Below are 20,944 nucleotides of genomic sequence, written 5' to 3'. Positions count from 1 at the left end.
GAAGCTAGAAACACTTGCATTTTTGGTAAAAATAAGTGGAATTGAGTAGGTGTTCGATAGTGGTCGCGCTATTAGAACTCTGAATTAAAAAATCGATATCTCGAAATCTATTAGAAATAATAGATTGTAGTTTTTTCAAGAACTTTTTTTAATATTTCTGCTGTATTTTCTTTGTAGACAGTATGTGAAAATCTTTATCAATAAAAAAATTACACAATTGCTGAAAATTTCTATGCTCTAAAAGTAAATGGATGGATTGTTTACAATTTTTGAATGGAAAAAACAACCTTATCGAATTTTTCTTATGTAAACATATTGTAAAAATATCCGAAAATGAAAAAAAAGTTTCAGTATCTAAAGTGATTCTTGAGTTATGGCCTGTTATGTGTTAAAAAGTTGAGTTTTTAAATTATCGCGATTACTGACGTTTTCTCGTTATAAAAAAAATGACACCCTAACGATATCCTTATAATTCCATTTCAGACACCCTAACGATATCCTTATAATTCCATTTCAGATGCTCAGAAACATGTCTAATGATTTTATCTAGTTATCTCTTGAAAAAAAGTCGTTTAAAAATAAGCGGTTTGTGATCGTGATTTTACTTTACTTGATAGGGAAAGGCGTATCGGCAACGCATTTCTCTCACTCCGACTTAATAAGATCCCTATGCGATTTACTTCCACACATGTAAATGCCGACCCAAAAGTAATAGTTGCCAGCACGGTATACTGGGTGTTGCATTTAAAATAAAGGAGTAACTTGCTTTTAAAAGTGACCAATGTTCCATATTAATTTTGTCTCACCCTGATTAAAGTTTTTCTGGTCAAATTTTGATTTGGTTTAACATACAATGGTTATTTTATGTCAAAATCCTTACATTTTAGACTCTTTAATAAAACTCACCCTTATTTTTTTTCCTAAAATCCAAAAATCAATGAATATAGAGGGTGTTCCATTACAAAAAACAAAACTTTGATATGTATTTTTTTTTGGGGACACCCTATATAACTCTATATATTTTTATAAAAGCTTTCAAAATTTCATTTCGATATAAACTACCGTTCTCCTACCGGAGCTTCCGCGTCGTATGAGAGACGATACCCTGTATAAATCCAAGACGACTCTAAGTTGTAAGCTTTCTACTTATTTATTTAGTTCTTCGAGGCTGTAAATCACATACAAAAATGTCAAAATCTTCAATCAACGTAAAAAAACTATTCAAATCAAAAATATTTTTAAATATTTGAGTATACCACCACAGAAAATAATTAGTTAAATCGTCATTTTAACGTCAACCACCAAATGTATAAGCACTTTAAACGCAAACTCTGTTAACAGCTATTTTACCTCTACGGCTCTCGCATAAACTAATCTTAAAAGCGATATTAATATAAGTGCGAAGTTTGGTGCAGTAGGTATATGATACAGTGATCGTAAAGCAGCTTCTAGAAACATAATTTAAAAGAGATACGTGATAACGGCTTCCACTTTATAAAGTCCTAACATTTGGCTGTAAAAAAATGATAGAAAGTATCGTAACTTTGGAACTTTATGGAGCAGTAATATATTTTAAAACTGTTTTAAAATATAAAGACTATTTTTATTGCTACTATTTGAAATATGGATTTATAGTTTATTGTTCATATTTTGTAATTACATTTACCTACCGGCATGTAAAACGGGCACCTTAACGTTTTGATATATTTTAAAGTTTAATACATTTTGTTCTAATGAGCCGATATTGATGATTTTTTAAGCAATTTGTAGCTAAACTACTTTACATTTTATTGTCTTTTTCTAAATTAAAAATGAAAGTTTCCATCTGTCAATTATACGAAGGAAAACAAAATGTTGATATTTTGGTGAAAATTTGAAACACCTTGTGGAATATGTTAACAAAATAAAAATAAAAATCTTTTTATTATTTATTATAAAAAAATATATTTATATTATTTTATTTATTTATTAAAAATTTTATCATCTAGGTACGTCTTTTCTCGATAGTTTATTTTTCGATTCATCTCAATAGCTTTATTTTTATTGGAGATATTCGCTATTGAATAAGACAGTAACGAGCTACAGCAAAAATCACCACAGCTTGTCATTCCCAGCCGTCTATGAAGAATTTTTTTGTCGATCATACGTTATTATTTTCTGTAATTCAATAATTGTTTTATAAGCTAAATAATAAATAAAATAAGCGACTAACAGATATAACACAAACCCTCTATTGTCTAGCTAATAACGTTATTAAATAGGTTTAAGTCATATTATTATATAATATACGAAATATTGTGGAAACAGCATTCTAGAAAAATTCCAGGTAGCACTAAAGTTTGGTTAGGTTAGGTAAGATATGTAATAAAAATCTTCCAACGCTATGGATGAGAGTTCTAGCTAGCTATATTAAAACTCTTATTTAGGTTCTTTCTACACGGGTGTTCACCACATACGACACGGAGTATTGTAGCTAAACGATTAGATTTTTACAAATTGTAAGTTTTGGGTTCGTTGAAGAACCATTAGAGCTACAATTTAAATATATTTTTACAAAATACAGAGTGTCCCAAATAAGTAAAAAAAAATATAGTTGTATTTTTTTAAAAGGAACGCCCTGTATATTATTCTATTGTTATATTCTACGATTAAAATAAAGGTAAATTTGATTACCATACTTAAACCTTACCATTTTTGAAATATTTAATTTTATGAAATTGCAGGATAAATTTTAAGACATCATTTCTCCAAGGGTATCGAAGTTTTTCATACTAAATCTTTACTGAAGTTTATTTATTGGTCAGATATTGTGTTGCAATAATAAACAAAATACTACCTTATACGGAGTGTCTAAAAATTTATATTAAATAATTACTAGCTTTAAACGGCAGTATCTTGTTTAATTTAAATAGAACACCCTGTATATTTTACGAGAATCAGATGCACAATTTAATTGTCTATCAAATTATATTATACAATTTTTTACCTATCTTTTCAAATTTTCGTAGAAAATGCATTTTTTGTAATTTAAACCTCATTTATCACTATACCCATGGAGTTGAGTATCACTATACCCATGAGTAAGAATATTTTTAAAGATGTAACAAACTTTCAAAGAGTACCAGATACTAATATTTTGTCAATATAGTTCACTTATTTCAGCAAAATAAAAACACTAAATCACCACAATGCACCAAAACACTTTTACTTTTACACTGGACGCGCGTTTCGCTAACCATGTTAGCATCATCAGCAGATGATTATAAACTGTTTATATCACACCAAAGGTTCCAACCCTCAACTGTAATCACTTATTTCATTAAAAATAAAAAAAAACGGTTTAAATATTTTTTGTTAAGGGTCCCAATTAATATGATCCCAGTATTAAACTACATTAATTGACTGTTTACGTTCATTAGTAATAATTGCTCCAAATACTAAAAATCTGAATTTTGTATGTGTATTAGACAGTGTGATAAAATGTAACACCTCATAAATTTTATTTCATTTTTTGACGAATGCTTATTTGTAACACAGACGTTCATTTTCATAACTTATTATTGTATTGACTTCTGAGTCAAATCCACATTTATTTAGAATAATTTATTAATTAAAACAATTAAGTATGTAATTAACTAATTTTTGGGCGGAAATAATGGTGGTCTATTAATAATTAGTAATAATTGGTACTCTTTTACAAAGATTTAAATAGTTTTCTTTTTGTAAACAAATGGGCTTGCAATATTATTATTTTTACCACCTGTACATTTTGTACATATGTTGCTTTAAAATATCTAAAATGTCAATATTCCATGGGTATAGTCTAAATTAGAAGAAAATGCATTTTCTACGAAAATTTGAAGAGATAGGTAAAAAATGGTTAAGACAATTTGATAGACAATTAAATTGTGCATCTGATTCACGTAAAATATACAGGGTGTTCCATTTAAATTAAACAAGTTATTGCCGTTTAAAGCTAATAATAATTTAATATACATTTTTGGACATTTTGTATAAAATAGTACAATTTTTATTATTGCTACACAATATCTGATCAATAAATAATCTTGAGTAAATATTTAGTATTAAAACCTTTCATACTCTTGGAGAAATAAAGCCTTAAATTTTTTACTGCAATTTCACAAAATTGAAAATATTTCATAAACGGTAAGGTTTAAGTATAATAAACCTTAATCAAATTTACATTTATTTTAATTGTAGAATCCAAAAATAGAATAATATACAGGGTGTTCCATTTAAAAAATACAACTATTATATTTTTTATTTATTTAAGGCACTCTGAATCGGGTAAAATTCTTTTTAAATTGTAGCTCTCACAGTGTGTATGTGGTGAACAACCCTGTATAATTATTTGTTTGTAAAGTTTTTAGAGCATAAAATAAATAAACATTTTATTGTTTATCAAAAAATAAAAAAACTAGAACTTATGGGTGACACTGTAGTACTAACAGTATAAATAATACAAATATTTAAAGTTTTCGTTAGAAAGAATAATATCTTTCCATATTTATCCGAAAAAAAACGCGCTACACCTTCCCAACACACGCTAATATTTTAATATCTATCGGCGCCATGATTGATCGATGTGACTCACTCCACCCTTATCTGCCCTTGCAGGTACAAGGGGGCGATGCTCTCCCGCCGTAGCAGGACGCCGAGAATGATTTTTCGCAATAAGGCTGAAAGGCAAGCAGGTAAAAGATAATATTTGTTTGCGGGGGGCTAAGAACAGGGCATAGGGGGGTCGGGGGGATATGTGCCGACACTCGTTGGTGCGGGTGCATGCTTTCCGCTCGTTCTGGTGGTAAATATTGGAGCTCAATCGAAGTAGATCGAAGAAAATCTAGATTTTTTTTGGTTCGAAGTTTAGGTATATAAAATGTTATCGATTTTTTTTATAAGCACAAAGGTAGTTTAGTATATTTCCATAATGAAATATCATTATTATTAAATACGTTACTATACTGTGTTTTTCATACATCTAGTCCATTAAGGCCTGGTTCTTCACACTCGGTTCAAGGTGAGTTCAGATTTAATCTAAGCTTAAAATTTTAATACGTTGTTCAATGACTTCTTATTGATGAACTTATTCCAAAAATTAGTTTACGAATGAAATTGAGCCAGCCTTAAACTAGGCTTTTAATCATCTTTAGAATCCTATACTACAAGAAAAATATATAGGACCTAAATAAAATTGCAGAATTTTTCAGAGTTTACTTGAACTCGAATTTAAGCTATTATATAGTAGTATATATTATATAGTATAGTTTGTACAATCAGGCCTTAGTTTTAAGAATCTTTATAGAATATTTTAGGACTTTTGATTCATGAAATTCTAAACACATTTTGTGTATAACGTTCTATATCTAACTTTAACCATTTTTTAAATATTTTAAATCTCATGTCAAAATTGGCATTTGCAAAGCTCAAACAAATTGTATAAAATGGACCATTTTCAACGTCGTGTACAATTTGTAAATAAACTCACCGGCAAAAAAAACCGGCCACTAAAAACTGGACCCAATTTCAAAGTTGGATTTCTCGCGAACCACTCATTAGATTTTGATGATTTTTCTATTAAATTGTAAATTAATTCCTTTTTAACGGATGCTACGTCAGAAATTTTTATTCCGAATTTATTTTGAGCATATACAGGGCACAACAATAAGACGACGAAGTTTTTTGCCCGAACTTGTAACACCCTGTAGGGTGCAGCCGCGGTATATAGCTATTGCTAAATATAGCTATATAGCTATTACTTAATTAAATCACATTGTAGCCTCATCTTTTGTGAGCATTTTGTTTTTTTAATCACCACATTATCTCTTTTTGTATTGGAGATATGCTGTTTTAAAACGAACGTCTCGGAAAAATTCAGAATTCATCTCGGAAAAGGCAGAAAGTTTTATGTGTAAATAATCAAGGCGACATAGGCGAAAACGGATTTATGAGTATTTGGAATATGAGAAAAACGGTTGTCAAATTAAAAAATGCCATTACCTGTAACAAATGTTGCTCGTATTGTGGCTTTAATTGAGGATAGCCGAAGTCAACGTTATGTCTCCGATACCCTGGGTATATTTCGAACAACAGTCCAGGATGCCTGGAATCGGTATATGGAAACGGGAAATTTCACCAGAGTGGATACTAGATATTAGTCCCTTTAAATTTCTTTACCTTTTTTTTTATTTTCATGTGTTTTAGTTAGTTTACGTCTACGTTCTGATGTTTGATTTGATTTTAAAGCTTTTTTCGAGGCGTTTGTTTTAAAGCAGCGTATCTCCAATACAAACAGAGATAATGTCGTGATTAAAAAAATAAAATGCTCACAAAAGATGACGCTACAATGTGATTTGATTTAGCAATAGCTACTACAGCTGCTGCACCCTACAGGGTGTTACAAAGTTTGAACAAAAAACTTCGTCTTATTGTTGTGCCCTGTATATACTCAAAATAAATTTGGAATAAAAATTGCTGACGTAGCATCCGTTAAGAAGGAATTAACTTACAATTTAAAAAAAAATCATCAAAATCTAATCAGTGGTCCGCGAGAAATCCAACTTTGAAATTGGGACTAGTTTTTAGTGGCCGGTTTTTTTTGCCGGTGAGATTTGGAGATCCTAGTGGCATATTTTCAAGTTTCGTTAATAATATTTTGATTAAGAAACTAAATATTATCTAAATACAGTCTATAATATAGGGTCACTGGTATCTATGGGAACGGGTAATTATTAGATAAAATATACGAGGTATCTTCAATTTCAAGCAAAAATCCAAATACACACAATGTATCACAAACCAACCGTTTCCGAGGTATTGACTTTTGAAAATATCACTTAAACAATTCGATTTAATTAATTTCGACGTGTCCGGTTTCATTTAGCGATGCCATTCTGCAGAATCTGTGAATACTTAATAATATTTAACATTAATTCTCATGTTAGTATTTATAGATGTATAAAATGAGGTATATCATTTACAAAAAGAAAGGTCTAGAAATTACAAATTTTTTGTTTAACATTTCAAAATCAAAACTGCCTAATTCGGAAATGGTTGAATTTAGGTACATTATGTGTATAAAGAATATTGCTTAAAATTGAAGGAAGAATTTAAATATCCAACTATATATAGGGGGTTGCATTTAAAAAAATTAATTTTGATGTGCCACAACTTTATGGGCGACCCTGTATACTTAAATTTACTATTAGCTTATAGACATTTAAAAACCCTAAAATTTTTGTATATAACTGTTTATGATACCTTGTATATTTTACCAAATAATAAGTAGAAAAAAATAACCGAGATCCAATGGGGAGCTCGAAATATAACATTAAAATACACCCTGTATGTCATAAACAAAGCAGAGTATGACAATTGCGATCGTTAAGTGAAGGGGATCGTTAAGTTTCTCGAAAAAATAGCTTACATTGGCAAAAACTGAAATATGTTATCTTCAAAAAAAGGGAGATATACTATAAGGACAGCAAAATGGACCACACTGTATAAATCTCTCGATATTGATATTTTTTTAGATATTGTCTGTCTTTAAGAAAATGTATTACTTTAACACTTTTAAGACGTTTAAGAATGTTGGATTTAGATATAGAGACATTCTTATACAGAATTGTCATTATTTTTGACGGTTAATAAGATAAAAATTACAAAAATGGTGGTTTCCGTATAAACTTATCAACATTTTTGTTTGCTGGATGTATCTTTTAACATATTAGTATCCTGTATAATATTTAACTAATTACTTTAAAGTAAAACTTTTCCTTAAACACAGCCAATAAAGATTTATAAAAAAATAAGCATTGCGGAAAAATTTATAATCTACTAATGCGCTGCAAATGTATAGAACATAATACCGTGTGCATCGAAAAAAAACGGCTTCCAGTTGGCTTGGAAATGAAGTTCGATGACATTCCCCATATAATTTTACATTTAAAATGACAGCGATCTTCATTTCATAGCCATCGCTGACGCCGTTTTTTCGATCATATTGTATAATAAATATGTCTAGAATATGAGCCATTTCCGATACAACTACAAAATAACAAAATTTATTAACTTCGAGAATTAATTTGCGGTTTCCTTTTTCAACTTTCCTAAGTAGATTTTCTTTAAACAATAACATTTTCATTTACAAAGAGTTCAATTTAAAAGCGCTATGCAATAAAAGAAGTAAATCTTTTCACCAGCTTCAAACGATATCGTAACACAATTTCGTGAAATACTGTAGTGAAGTTTTTAATTTAAAAACCAGCTTTCATTTTTCCTATTTTATTTGGCATTAAGTGGTAAAAAGAAGATTGAGTTATTTTAGATAATTAATAATAAAAATATTGTCTAAAGGATTATTAATATAATTAATACCTTAATAATTATTTAAGGTTTACAAAAATTATTTTTGTTATTGCACAGTATAATAAATTTGTTCATAATATACATATTTACTTGAATTGTATCTCAATTAAACTTATAAGAAACTTCTTGTAATCTGTCTCAAGCTAAAAATATAAACATCAGTTTATATTGGGAAGATATGATATTGTAATATATAAGTGATAAAACGATTACAAAAGCCGATAATTCCTTTTATCATATATTAAAATCCAAGGAATATAGTAAACTACCCTTATACTGTAGTTATTGTCAGTAAATGTTATTTTTAACATAGAGTGTAAACCTATTTAAAAATCAGTAAAACTAACGCCATAATGTATATTACCACACCAACTAATAAAGGCTTCCAATATTTAGTACACTAGAACGAGCTTAGAGGGCTTCTAAGTTATATATAATACAAGAAAAACATTTTGATACTATGTAATCCTAGTTTTTCGTACTAAATTTACACATTTCGTTTGCATTTTTTCAAGCTGAAACGTAATGGAAATATACACGAAACGTTTGCGGACTTTTTATGTTTCTCAATAATTTAAAACTGTAAAAAAATTAAAAAAAAAACTAATAATACAAAGTCTCACCTGTAAATCTTGTTTTGCTGCTTCCGCTCCGGCACGTGTGTTGAATGTGACGAATCCTACAGGCTGAAACAAATAAATATTATAAATAATGCATTGCTAACGAGATATATAGCAGAATAGACAGATTATATTATTAGCAAGTTGTTAAATATAGGACGAATGACCAATAAATCGTGTAGGGCATCGAACAAATCACAAAGCCTAATAACTTAGAGACTGATACCGATAATTTTGGTGACTGTTACAGTTACAGAACAGTTAACAGGAACAGTTTCGCCTTCCTCTGTCTTGGTGAATTTTTCCACAATTCGTCTATTTATTGGCCACCCACTAATCTGTGACCATTTGAATGAATGCAATTATTGCTGTCCTCCATTCGCGAGTTTCAAGTTCCAGGGCTTTATGCCCTGGGCTACTCAGAACGGTTCTGAAAGGAGCTGTGCGCGATAGCCTGGTGCCTTCATATGGCGCGGAAAAGTTCTGAACTTTATGACTCAATTGAATGGAGTGAGAGTATCGTATTCTTGAACAGTTCAGAGCTGCTTGACTGCGTGAATGGAGGACAGCAAATGTAGCATAGTACAAGGGTTTTGGACTGATGAATGACATTGATCAGCCCTGTTTAATCAGTTAATCTGCCTTTTCGTTGCTCGTGCCCCAGTATTCAGTCTAACGTAACGTTGCTACGTTCTACTAATGTATTTAGGTAGATTACGCGAATAATATTTACTAGTTTTGAAATACTGCTATGAAATGATTCTTTAGCCCTGCATGATTATAATATAATATCATAAAAAAAAATCTCACAACGCATTTTTTCCATTACAAAAAATTGTGAGATCTCATGTAATATATGAAAGTATACCGGGTGCGTCTCAAAAGTGGCTCACCCCCTATAACCCTTTTATTAGACCATACCAATAGGTATGGTAGGCTATTATTAGGATCGGCAAGTAGAGGTAGAAGGGGGTTTCACCATCAGTGGAGCAGTGGAGCAAGGAGCCGGAAGTGACGTCATCAGCTAGGAACAGTTAAAATAGGCTAATAAACAAGAATAAACAGGTTTAAACAAGAAACAACAGCTTTTCAACTGCTTTGAACGGCTTTTTACCTTAAAACAACAGACCTGATCATTTTTTGTTCAAACCCGTTTATTTCGGTTTTAAAGCGATTCAAAGCGAGTAGAGGTAGAAGGGGGTTTCACCATCAGTGGAGCAGTGGAGCAAGGAGCCGGAAGTGACGTCATCAGCTAGGAACAGTTAAAATAGGCTAATAAACAAGAATAAACAGGTTTGAACCGCTTTGAATCGCTTTAAAACCGAAATAAACGGGTTTGAACAAAAAATGATCAGGTCTGTTGTTTTAAGGTAAAAAGCCGTTCAAAGCAGTTGAAAAGCTGTTGTTTCTTGTTTAAACCTGTTTATTCTTGTTTATTAGCCTATTTTAACTGTTCCTAGCTGATGACGTCACTTCCGGCTCCTTGCTCCACTGCTCCACTGATGGTGAAACCCCCTTCTACCTCTACTAAAGCGGTTCAAACCTGTTTATTCTTGTTTATTAGCCTATTTTAACTGTTCCTAGCTGATGACGTCACTTCCGGCTCCTTGCTCCACTGCTCCACTGATGGTGAAACCCCCTTCTACCTCTACTTCGGCAAAAAAAAGTTTTTTTAATATCACTCAAAATTAGTTATTTGGGTCATAAATGACCTAAATACAAAATATTTTCATGGTGTCTGTCTGTTTGTCTGTCCGTCTGCCGTGTGTAACACGATAACTCCAAAACCGCTGAACCGATTTTAACCAAATTTGGCACAAAAATACTGTGGCACCCGAGAATCTGGCCATTAGTTTTTAGTGGGGGTGGGGGGTTGGTAAGGGGGTATGGGAGGGGGTTAAAAATTTTAAAAAATCGTAACTCCAAAATTACAGTAGCTAGCGAAACGTGGTTTTCAAATTAAGTAACAAAATAATAACAAATTTTGTTAATTAATAATAATTCATTAACAAAATTTGTAATAATATCAAAATCAGTCAAAGTCGCAGTTTTCGAGATATTAACATATTTTAGTATGGGCGGCTATACGTGTCTCCCGGCGCCAATTTTTTTTTCAGATAAAAAAATGAGATTTGGTATGTTAGTATATGACATAAATTAGATTGACGTATTCATTTGTTTTTTATCACTTCCTGTTTCATCGGAAATGACTACAAGTTTTGATTTTTAAATGGCACCCTCGATTTTTTTACTTTATTCCATATAAAATGACACTCTGAGTAGAATGACATATCATATGTCAACTTATGAATTTTTCTCATATGGTTTATTTGAAATTGTAACATGTGGTTCATAACGACAATCTGACTCGAAATACCAAATGTGTGGTACCAAATTATTCGTAAAAAAATGCTTTTTCCAAATATAGTAATGAACCATCCTCGTTCCATTTGAAAATATTGAGATATGATTAAAAATACTATTTGGGCATCTTTTAATACCCAAATACAAGACACGAAATACAAAGACAAGACACGAAAAACATTAGACAATCAAATCTATTTTTCCAAGGCTCCTTGATTAAAAATTAGTGTTTCTGACACAGCCATCGCACTAGTACTAGATTGAAATTTAAAATACAATCTTTTTAAAGCTAAAATGTCAAAAGTTGACATATGATATGTCATTCTATTCAGATGTCATTTAAAAATCAAAAGTTGTAGTCATTTCCGTTGAAACAGGAAGTGACCAAAAACAATTGATCCTAATTTATGTCATATACTAATATACCAAATATTGTTTTTTTATCTGAAAAAAATAAAAAAGTTATTGGGATGAGCCACTTTTGAGATGCACCCGGTATGTAAAACCACCAACCCTTTAATTAAAGTGCTCGAATATATGCAATAAATATTATTGTATTTCTGGTATTCTGAGTTTTGAAAGCCGGAGTAGAATTTCTTTTATTCGATTTATGGATTCTTCTATATAAAATTTTCAATTCACTATACAAACCTTATTGCAAACTGACTAAATATAAATGAAAATCGCCAGCGGAGAGAAAATCAATCGCCAGCACAGCAAATAAAACACGACTTTAAATATAGAAAGCCCCAAAAAAATACAGAAAAAAGTAACCAAACAGGGTCGGATTGGAAAACACTTCATATTTTTATGCAATATGTTTGCTAACTGTCTTGTTAATTTTAGATATCTACGTATATAAATAACAATCACATGCCGTAAGTTGGTAGGTATATTACTTCAGAACAGGCATTTTTATTTTAAAGTGTTTGCAATTGTTTCTTAGTTGTTATATGTGATCCCAAATGCAGTACTTCAAAACGAATTGATGGTGTAGTAGTAAAATTTTATTTAGGTAAGCTAATGTTAAATTAATGTGAAATGTTTTCGCTAAAGCTCAACTTTTTTTTGAGCCACCCTATATACATCGTCATACATACTTAAGATTTGCACTTAAACAAAATTCCCAAGTTTTTTATTCTAGGAGCTACAGATTCTCGACGCACTATTGCCGGACCCTGTATATTTGAAATCTAGACCGTTGCACCATTGAAGACATAATCCGACCCTGCCATCGCATGTAAAAAAAGCAAAATAAAATTTATTCATATAAGGGAGCTGAAGGGTCCGCATCTCAACCGAGCCCCGACTAGAGATGTCAGATTTTCCTGCAGCGTGAATTTTTATGAGGCGAAAAATTTGGCAGTCGGGCGTAACGTAATTGTGGTGATGGGCGGTTTTAAATAAGACGTTAGATGCCAACACCAGAATTTCTTATCAAGCGTATGAAGTTCTGAAAATACTATGGTGCCGTAACATTGGTAAGAGATACCGTATGTCTTATACCGTATTAAGATACCGTATAAAAAAATGTCAAGTTGGTATATATGATACCGTATAAAAAAATGTCAATTGTCATTCGCCATATAATTTAAAGATGAATTTCCATCAAAGAGACTCGATGAAGATAAGGTCAGACATAGCCTGCTCTTACTGCGCAGTTTTTATGATGTGCCTGCTGAAGTTTCGTGTCGCGTGCACGCACAAGCCAAAAGTAGTATGCTGTAAATTGTTTTTATACAGGAGCTACCTAAAACCCCTTTTAGTTAGGGCATCATAGTTGGGCCCATTGTTGTCTATTTTTGGCTATGCGGGCTCAAGTTATCCCTGCTAATTTCTTAACATCATCGTCAGATCTCAGGTTTAGTCTTCTTCTAGGTCTCTTAATTCCTTGTGGATACCATGCTGTAATTTTTGTTGTCCATCTGTTGTCCGTCCTTCTTGCCAGGTGTCCCGCCCATTGCCCCTTTAGGAATTTGATTCTGTGGATGATATCTATTACCTAGGTCTTTTGTCGCATCCGCTCTATTCTTATTCGCCTTTCTTGGTTATTCCCAGCATATTTTGTTCCATTGAGAGTTGTGCGACCAGCAGTTTCCTTATAATGTTCGTTTTAAGTGTCCAGGTTTCGCATGCATAGGTCATGACTGATAGTACATATTGGTCGAATGTTTCCTTCTTTAGATAAAGTGTAGATGGTAATGTCTTGTAATAGGGGCAGTCTTTCTTCTTGACGTATATTTTCAGGAGCTTTATATAGGTGGCTGTAGAATTTTGTTACCAGGCTTATTATTTTATTTTCGACTGTTATTCTGATGTTGTTGTGTGTTAATGCAAATAGCTGCTTCTTTCCGATCATGAGGGATTTCTTAGCGTTCTTATAGTTTTCTCTTTGTTCGATTGCAGCTTGTACAAGTTTTTCGTTGTAGTTTTTGATGGCTTCTGCAATCCTCTTTCTTATTGTCTTACATTAATTCTGTGTATTCTAGCCATGGTGTATAATAACTACTGTTTTATTAGTATTTTTTACTGAAAATTCATCATAATAAAAAGAGTAAATAATTTTAGACTTTTACGGGTTAGTAAAATATTTTCATGCATAAACTCGCTTTGCGATATAATTAATATCTACACAAGTATATTAAAAACTGGTACTAATAGTAAATTAATACTATTTAATAAAATAATAAGTAGTTATTATTAAGTACCTCAATAAGTACCTCCTGACACGTTAAGCATTTTTGCCCGTTAGACAAATTTGTTTTATTAGTAAAATACAGCTGACAAATTGGTCTTCGTTCGATCAACGCAGTGGTGTTTACAAAAAATAAGTATGTTGTTTTGAAGATTTCCTTCTAGTGACAGAATTTTTTTTTGTAGAAATGAACCCGCCACAAAGGTATAGACATTATTTACTATTTAGTTTGATTAATTATTTTAATGCTTATGGATTGTTTCGCTTAAAATTATAAAAACATATAAAAGTAAGTTTTGTTCTACTAAAAATCTTACTTACCGATGCAGTTTTTCCATTTTTGCTTGTGACTTTTAATAATGATCCTTCATATCCCTGAAAAAAAAAATGGAAATTAGTAGTAAAGGATGTAGTATTATGCTATTTCTAAAATTGACTTTAAAACTAAGTTTTTATAATTTTTGAATTTTTGTAAACTAACCAAATGAGTCGTATTTTGAAGGAATCCGCTAATTCTTGCATAATAGTGGGTAACCAGCAGCTAGTTTACAAACTATTGGCTAATGTCATGCTTTTGTATTATTGGTTAACATTAACCTCAATTATTTCAGTTAGCTTATATAACAAACATTCGTAATTTTGGCTAATACAATAATTAGTTTTAGTCACCCAAAAAAGTAATATTCCTAGGAAGTGAAACCAAATAGACTCTCTGTACTTTTACTTGCAGTGTAAGTGGTAGGTAATGCGTTTCTTCTACCCCTTGTTTGTGCTTGCAAATGTATGATTATTGGCAAAGTATAGGTATGGTAATTATTTATTAGGTTAATTTACACTTATCTGATATTTTGCAGTTTTTTTTTAAACTACTTATACAGAGTTACGGGGGATACTACAGCGATGACTAGTTTTGCTATTGCAGATTAAATTGTTTGTAGGTGAATGGTTGTAAGGAAGAGAGAAGTTGATGGTTACCAAATTCAACAAGTTGTTTTATTAATAAAAATTATAAATCAAAATGAAATTTATCATATTACTATAACCCGAAATAGATTTTGTAAGTTATATGGTAAGCATCTAAATAAGGAGCTATTTAGTAAACAGATATAAAATCTTCATTTGAACCACATTTTGTATAGTTTACAATTCAACTGGTTAGTATGTAAATAGTTTACATACTAACCAGTAGATTGTAAACTAGCTGCTGTTTCTCCGGTATTTTGCAACTATCAGCGCAGAAAAATAACAACGCATTTAGTTAGTTTGGTTTGGCAAAATTGCTGGTTAGTTTTTCAATAATTAATGAAATATCCGTTATAAAAGTTCGATATAACTATTACTTGACGTCATTTGTAAAAGAGAAATCAATACATTTCAACATTTACAATAAAAAGTACAAAATGCATTCGGAAGTACAAGAAGAAGATATGCGCCATAAATAAGATTGAACGAAAAATAAAATTGTTCATTAGGGATGGTTGTAACCTTTTCCAACAGGTAGAGCATTAGAAACTAATTGGTAGAAGTTGATTTATTTATAATAACTGCGATTAATATTATGCATATTATTACATCGTACACTGAGGTTTCAAATTCACAATAAAAAAGTTAAAAAAAATTTCTTTAAGTTCCTGACCTGGATATTTTTTATTTGAATATTTCAATTGGCTCGATCTTCCTTATTCCATGTTAATTAGCGCTGATCAATATTGTTGCGATGAATATAATCAGATTAAATAATTTAAAAAACCCGTGTCGGACTTAAAATTATTTTAAATAATAATTAAATAGTTTTGTTATTGTTAAGTTACCCAGAACAAAAAAAAAGTATCAAGTGTGGCATATCATTGTACTAAGGAGACCGAGTTCTTCCAAAACTTCAAATAAAAAATGCAAATCTGTATTTAAAAAAAATAAGTTGACCTCTGTATCTCAAAAATTGTCAGCTGATTTGAAAATCTAAAAATACTATCATATGCCCTAATAAAGTGGCTATGAGAATGTGCTATTAGTTTTTTGATTTTCTAAAAAGTAACGACAGGAAAAAATAAAATTTATTTTCAAAAAAATCCGTTTTTTCCAAAAAACTGAGCAATCCTTGAAATTTTTAAAACTTTTTTGATGTCATCTTGGTGAACATCCTAAGGAGCAACTTTGTCCCATCGTTTTTTAAATATCATTTTTGAATTTAACCATCTTCGTATCTATTACGGTTTCCGAGATACCAATGCTCGTACCTCGAATTTGTAGCAATCTGTATAATGGTATAAGTATATTATACTATTCTAGTGGGCCAATTTTGATTATCTCTAAGCAATTTGTAGCTAAATTAGTTTACTTTACTTTTTAGCCTCTTTTTAAATTAAAAATTTGAGTTCCCATATCTGTCTGTTATACGAGAGAAACAAAATCTTATTATTTTAGCGAAAGTTTGAAATACCCTGTGGAATAGCTTAATAAAGCAAAGAATTTAAAAATACAGTGTAATGTGGCGTGACGACAATAGTCACCAAAACCATCTCGTTATATTAAAAAATTACATCAAAAAGTAATAATAATTAAAAAAATTGCTAATTGATCGCTATCAGTTCATTTCGCTCTTAAAAATTAACCAAAGCATGTATTGACATGAATCATAAAACAAAATGCTCAGGAGTCATGGTTCTGACCATAAAATTATATTTTGGGAAAATTTACAGACGAAATTATAGCACAGGGCGTTTTAAAGTTAAGGTAAAAAACAACCCCTGTATAATATGCCAAATCAAAATAAAACACTAAATCACCACAATACACCAAAACACTTTTACTTTTACACTGGATGCGCGTTCCGCTAACCATGTTAGCATCATCAGCAGATGATTATAAACTAACGCTAATCGTTAGTTAACTAATCGTTAGTTTATAACCATCTGCTGATGATGCTAACATGGTTAGCGAAACGCGCGTCCAGTATAAAAGTAAAAGTGTTTTGGTGTATTGTGATGATTTAGTGTTTTATTTTGATTTGGCATATTATACAGGGGTTGTTTTTTACCTTAACTTTAAAACGCCCTGTGCAATAATTTTGTCTGTAAATTTTCCCAAAATATAATTTTATGGTCAGAACCATGACCCCTGAGCATTTTGTTTTATGATTCATGTCAATACATGCTTTGGTTAATTTTTAATAGCGAAATGAACTGATAGCGATCAATTAGCAATTTTTTTAATTATTATTACTTTTTGATGTAATTTTTTAATATAACGAGATGGTTTTGGTGTTAGTTTATAATCATCTGCTGATGATGCTAACATGGTTAGCGGAACGCGCATCCAGTGTAAAAGTAAAAGTGTTTTGGTGTATTGTGGTGATTTAGTGTTTTATTTTGCTGTGTAATACCAAAGGTTGCAACCCCCAACTGTAATATGCCAAATGCTAAAGTTTATAAAAAGTTGAGTTTACGAATTAAAGTTGATATAAGTATATACAGCTTGCTAAAAAATTTGTGAAAAAGGAAAGAATTTAAAAATTACTTTATCGTGAACCTGCATCTTTTCTCAGTAGTGTGTTTTATGATTCATCTTAATAGCTTTTTTCTGTTGGAGATATCGGCTTTTGAAGAAGACTATAATAATTAATAATGATTTTAGCAATAAAGATAACCTTTGCTTTTGGTCCTTATTAACACACATATGAAATAATGTTTATTGCTTTTATAATTTCACTATTATTAAAAATCATATTATTACTTTAATTATTGTTTGTTAACAGTTAGGTAGCAGAGATGTTTTAAGTTCAGGAGTTGTATCGGCTATCATTGCTTTAATAGAACATGGTAGAGATCAACGTCTGATGGACTTAAAACGATCTTTGATAGAGGAACTGCTTACAAACAATAATTATATGATTTTTTAATGACAGTGAGATTGAAAAATAATAAACAATATTTCATTGCTGAGGACCAAAAGTAAAGACATGCTTTTAATGCTAAAATTGCTGTAAACTGCTGTGTTTGAAACTTTTGCTAGATTAAGAACACTTTGTTATCCCTCGTATAATGGACAGATGGTGAATTCCCGGTTCTTTTGAGGCATCAAAGAACCGGGATTCGAAATTATTAATTTCCGCTTCTTTCGGGACTCGGTAATAATAATTAAAAAAATATTTTTTGTTACGTGCGAAAGACTTTTGATACTTTCTAGCGGTCGAAATCAAACTCCTCTAAATAAGTAGTAATACTATCTCTTACTGATCTTACTTCTGAAGTTATTTTGAAGTTTCTATAATGTTCATTAGCAATTATTGAAGTTTAAATATGTTATTTTATTATTTAGTATAATATTGCTAAATGTATTATTTTTTGTGTTGTTTTTATAAGCATTTGCATCTTTATTTGGAAATGTTAACTTTATTTTATTTTTCAAATTTAGTTAAGCTGGTTTCGAGGTTGGTTGATGTTGTTTGATGTAATGTTTAAGCTACCTATGTGTTTTCGTTTTTGTTTTCGCTTGTGTTCATGTTTACTCTTAATAATTTCATATTATTTTCATTTGAAACTCAATTTTTTATCGGTTTGACTTTTGCTTGCTTGCTAATTGAACGAATTCACAATCATTGAACGAACATATTTTAGTACGTTTCCGGAAACTCTAATTAATACTGCCACTTAGGGTTCAGATCTTTTTGGCCATCACAAAACCCCGGGGCCCGGTTTTGGAACAATAATTAAAAAATTATTTTTTTGTTACGTGAGTAAGTTCTTTGATACTTTCTAACGGTCAAAATCAAACTCTTCTAAATAAGTAATGGCTATTTCTTATTAGTCTTGCTTAATTATATATTATTATTAATATATTATTTATTATGTTATGTTTTAATAGATATTTGCATTTTTAATTCAATATTTTAGGGCTTTTGTCTCAAATTCAGTTAAGTTGGTTTATGTTGTTTGATGTGAAATATAAATTACCTATATTTTTTTCTTTACTTGTGTTCATGTTAATTTTTTCTGATGACTGCGCAGTGCGCTCTAGTTGCAAACACGTTACAACAATTACAAGAAATGTTGAACACATATACCTGGGCATACGAGGCTTTGGGCCTTAAGCTAAACATCGACAAAACCAAAATCATGTGCACTCCCTCAGAAGATCATAACCATGCTATAAAAATCGGAGAAGAACTATTGGAATATGTAGCGGAATTTAATTACCTCGGCAGTCTGATTTCGGAAAAGGCCAATATCGACTCTGAAATTCAGCACAGGATTAGCAGCGCATCAAGAGCATTCTGGAAATTAAAAGACGGGGTTTCCTACAATCATGACTTGAGTACAAAAACAAAACTTGCAGTGTACCGAGCAATTATAATCCCACCATGTTATATGGGAGCGAAACCTGGGTGCCGCATGCCGTACCGCCGACACATGAACGCATTAAACAAGTTGCAACAGAGACACCTTAGACAACTCTTAAGAATTCGGTGGTTCAATCATGTCTCAAACGTATCGGTCCTTGAAAAAGCTAACTGCGAGAGTATTGAAGTCATGGTTACATAAATCCCGTTTAAGATGGGCTGGTCACGTATGCAGAATGCAAGAAAACCGCCTGCCAAAATCTCTGCTATACGGTGAGGTTGTAGACGGTAAGAGGAGGCCGGGTGGACAACTGAAAAGGTACAAGGATATTTTCCACGAAAACTTAAAGGGGATTAACATGCAGAATCATTAGGTAGAAGCAGGTCACAACAGAACTCAATGGAGAAGAATTGTAAACTCAGTTAACAGCGACAACCAAAATGTAAAGAGGCAACAGAACAATGAGATTTTTGAATGTCCGGAGTGCGGTAGGCAAATAACATCACGTATCGGGCTTTTCAGTCACAGAAAAGCCCATGAAAGAAAACGCCTTGCGTGACCATCTTTTGATGCGTGTCGAATACTCGTCAGCGAGTAATGGCAGTATGTATGTATGTATGTATGTTAATTTTTTCATAACTAATTACTTATTAATAATTTGATATTATTTTCATTAAAAATCTCAATTTTTTATCAATTTTACTTTGAAAAACCATCCCTTGCTTTCTGATTGATGAACTGCACCACCACTGAACAAAAATTAGTCAGTCACGAAAGTACCGAAAAAACCGGGAAATCCCGGTTCCTAAGAGAGGCGGTACCGAAATTCCCGGTGCCGAAAAACAGCTCCGGTTCCGGAAACCCTACTGTGCAGTATAGTCCTATTTTAGCAATGAAATTATTAGAAAATGTTTTTTATCAAACAGTCTACTTTTGAAATAGAATCACTATCATATTCAACGTACAAGATTAGAGTAAAAGTCTTGAATAGGAAACCTGATATGGAGCTTTCTCGGAACACTAGGCCTCCCAGTACATTTCCAACTTCTGATGACAAATGGTCTAAATTTAGAACAAATCTGGTTAGTGTAGCTAATATTCGAGGTATAACCGCCTTATTTCTCCGCCATCCCTCTAATTTATAATTGTAATCCTACCCTCCTTAAATAAATATTTACTTGGGTTTATGGAGAACGCCGAATTTACCGGGCTTAGTATCGTTGGCGCGTACCAAGTAGTGTAATGGAAGTGACGGGGAGGGAAGGGGGTATTATCGGTGGAGACGATCCAGAAGTTCCGGAATAAGGGGAGGTGGGGGTGATTATATCGATTAGAGTCTACGACGGTTCAAGTAACTAATGATTATCCCCCGACCGCAGTAAGACGCCATGTTCAATTTCGGTTCAGCATTCTATTAGCGATTTTACATACTAAGATGGCTTTCGGATTGATTTAATGTTACAAAATATCTACCATATCGGAAATTTTGTTCCATAATTTTTTGAGATAGTCTTTTAATTATAATATTCTTGTAACCG

At 31.5% G+C, this 20,944-nt stretch overlaps 1 protein-coding gene across 1 annotated transcript in view; it reads right to left on the bottom strand.

Annotated features, from left to right (window-relative positions):
- LOC115877998 overlaps window positions 1-14,443 on the bottom strand; it is a 73,886-nt gene extending 59,443 nt beyond the window's left edge. Inside the window, exons 1-2 of the mRNA XM_030894350.1 lie at window positions 14,389-14,443; window positions 9,012-9,074 (exon numbers count right to left, since the gene is read on the bottom strand). The gene's annotated coding sequence lies outside the window, so the exon portion shown is untranslated. The remainder of the gene's footprint in view (window positions 1-9,011; window positions 9,075-14,388) is intronic.
- Window positions 14,444-20,944: the final 6,501 nt, after the last annotated feature.

This window comes from Sitophilus oryzae, unplaced genomic scaffold, assembly GCF_002938485.1.
Source record: "Sitophilus oryzae breed Bouriz unplaced genomic scaffold, Soryzae_2.0 scaffold_149_pilon_pilon, whole genome shotgun sequence".
Classification (NCBI taxonomy): Eukaryota; Metazoa; Arthropoda; class Insecta; order Coleoptera; family Curculionidae; genus Sitophilus; species Sitophilus oryzae.
Note: the sequence above shows the minus strand (reverse complement) of the source record. Positions and strands in the feature narration are given on the sequence as shown.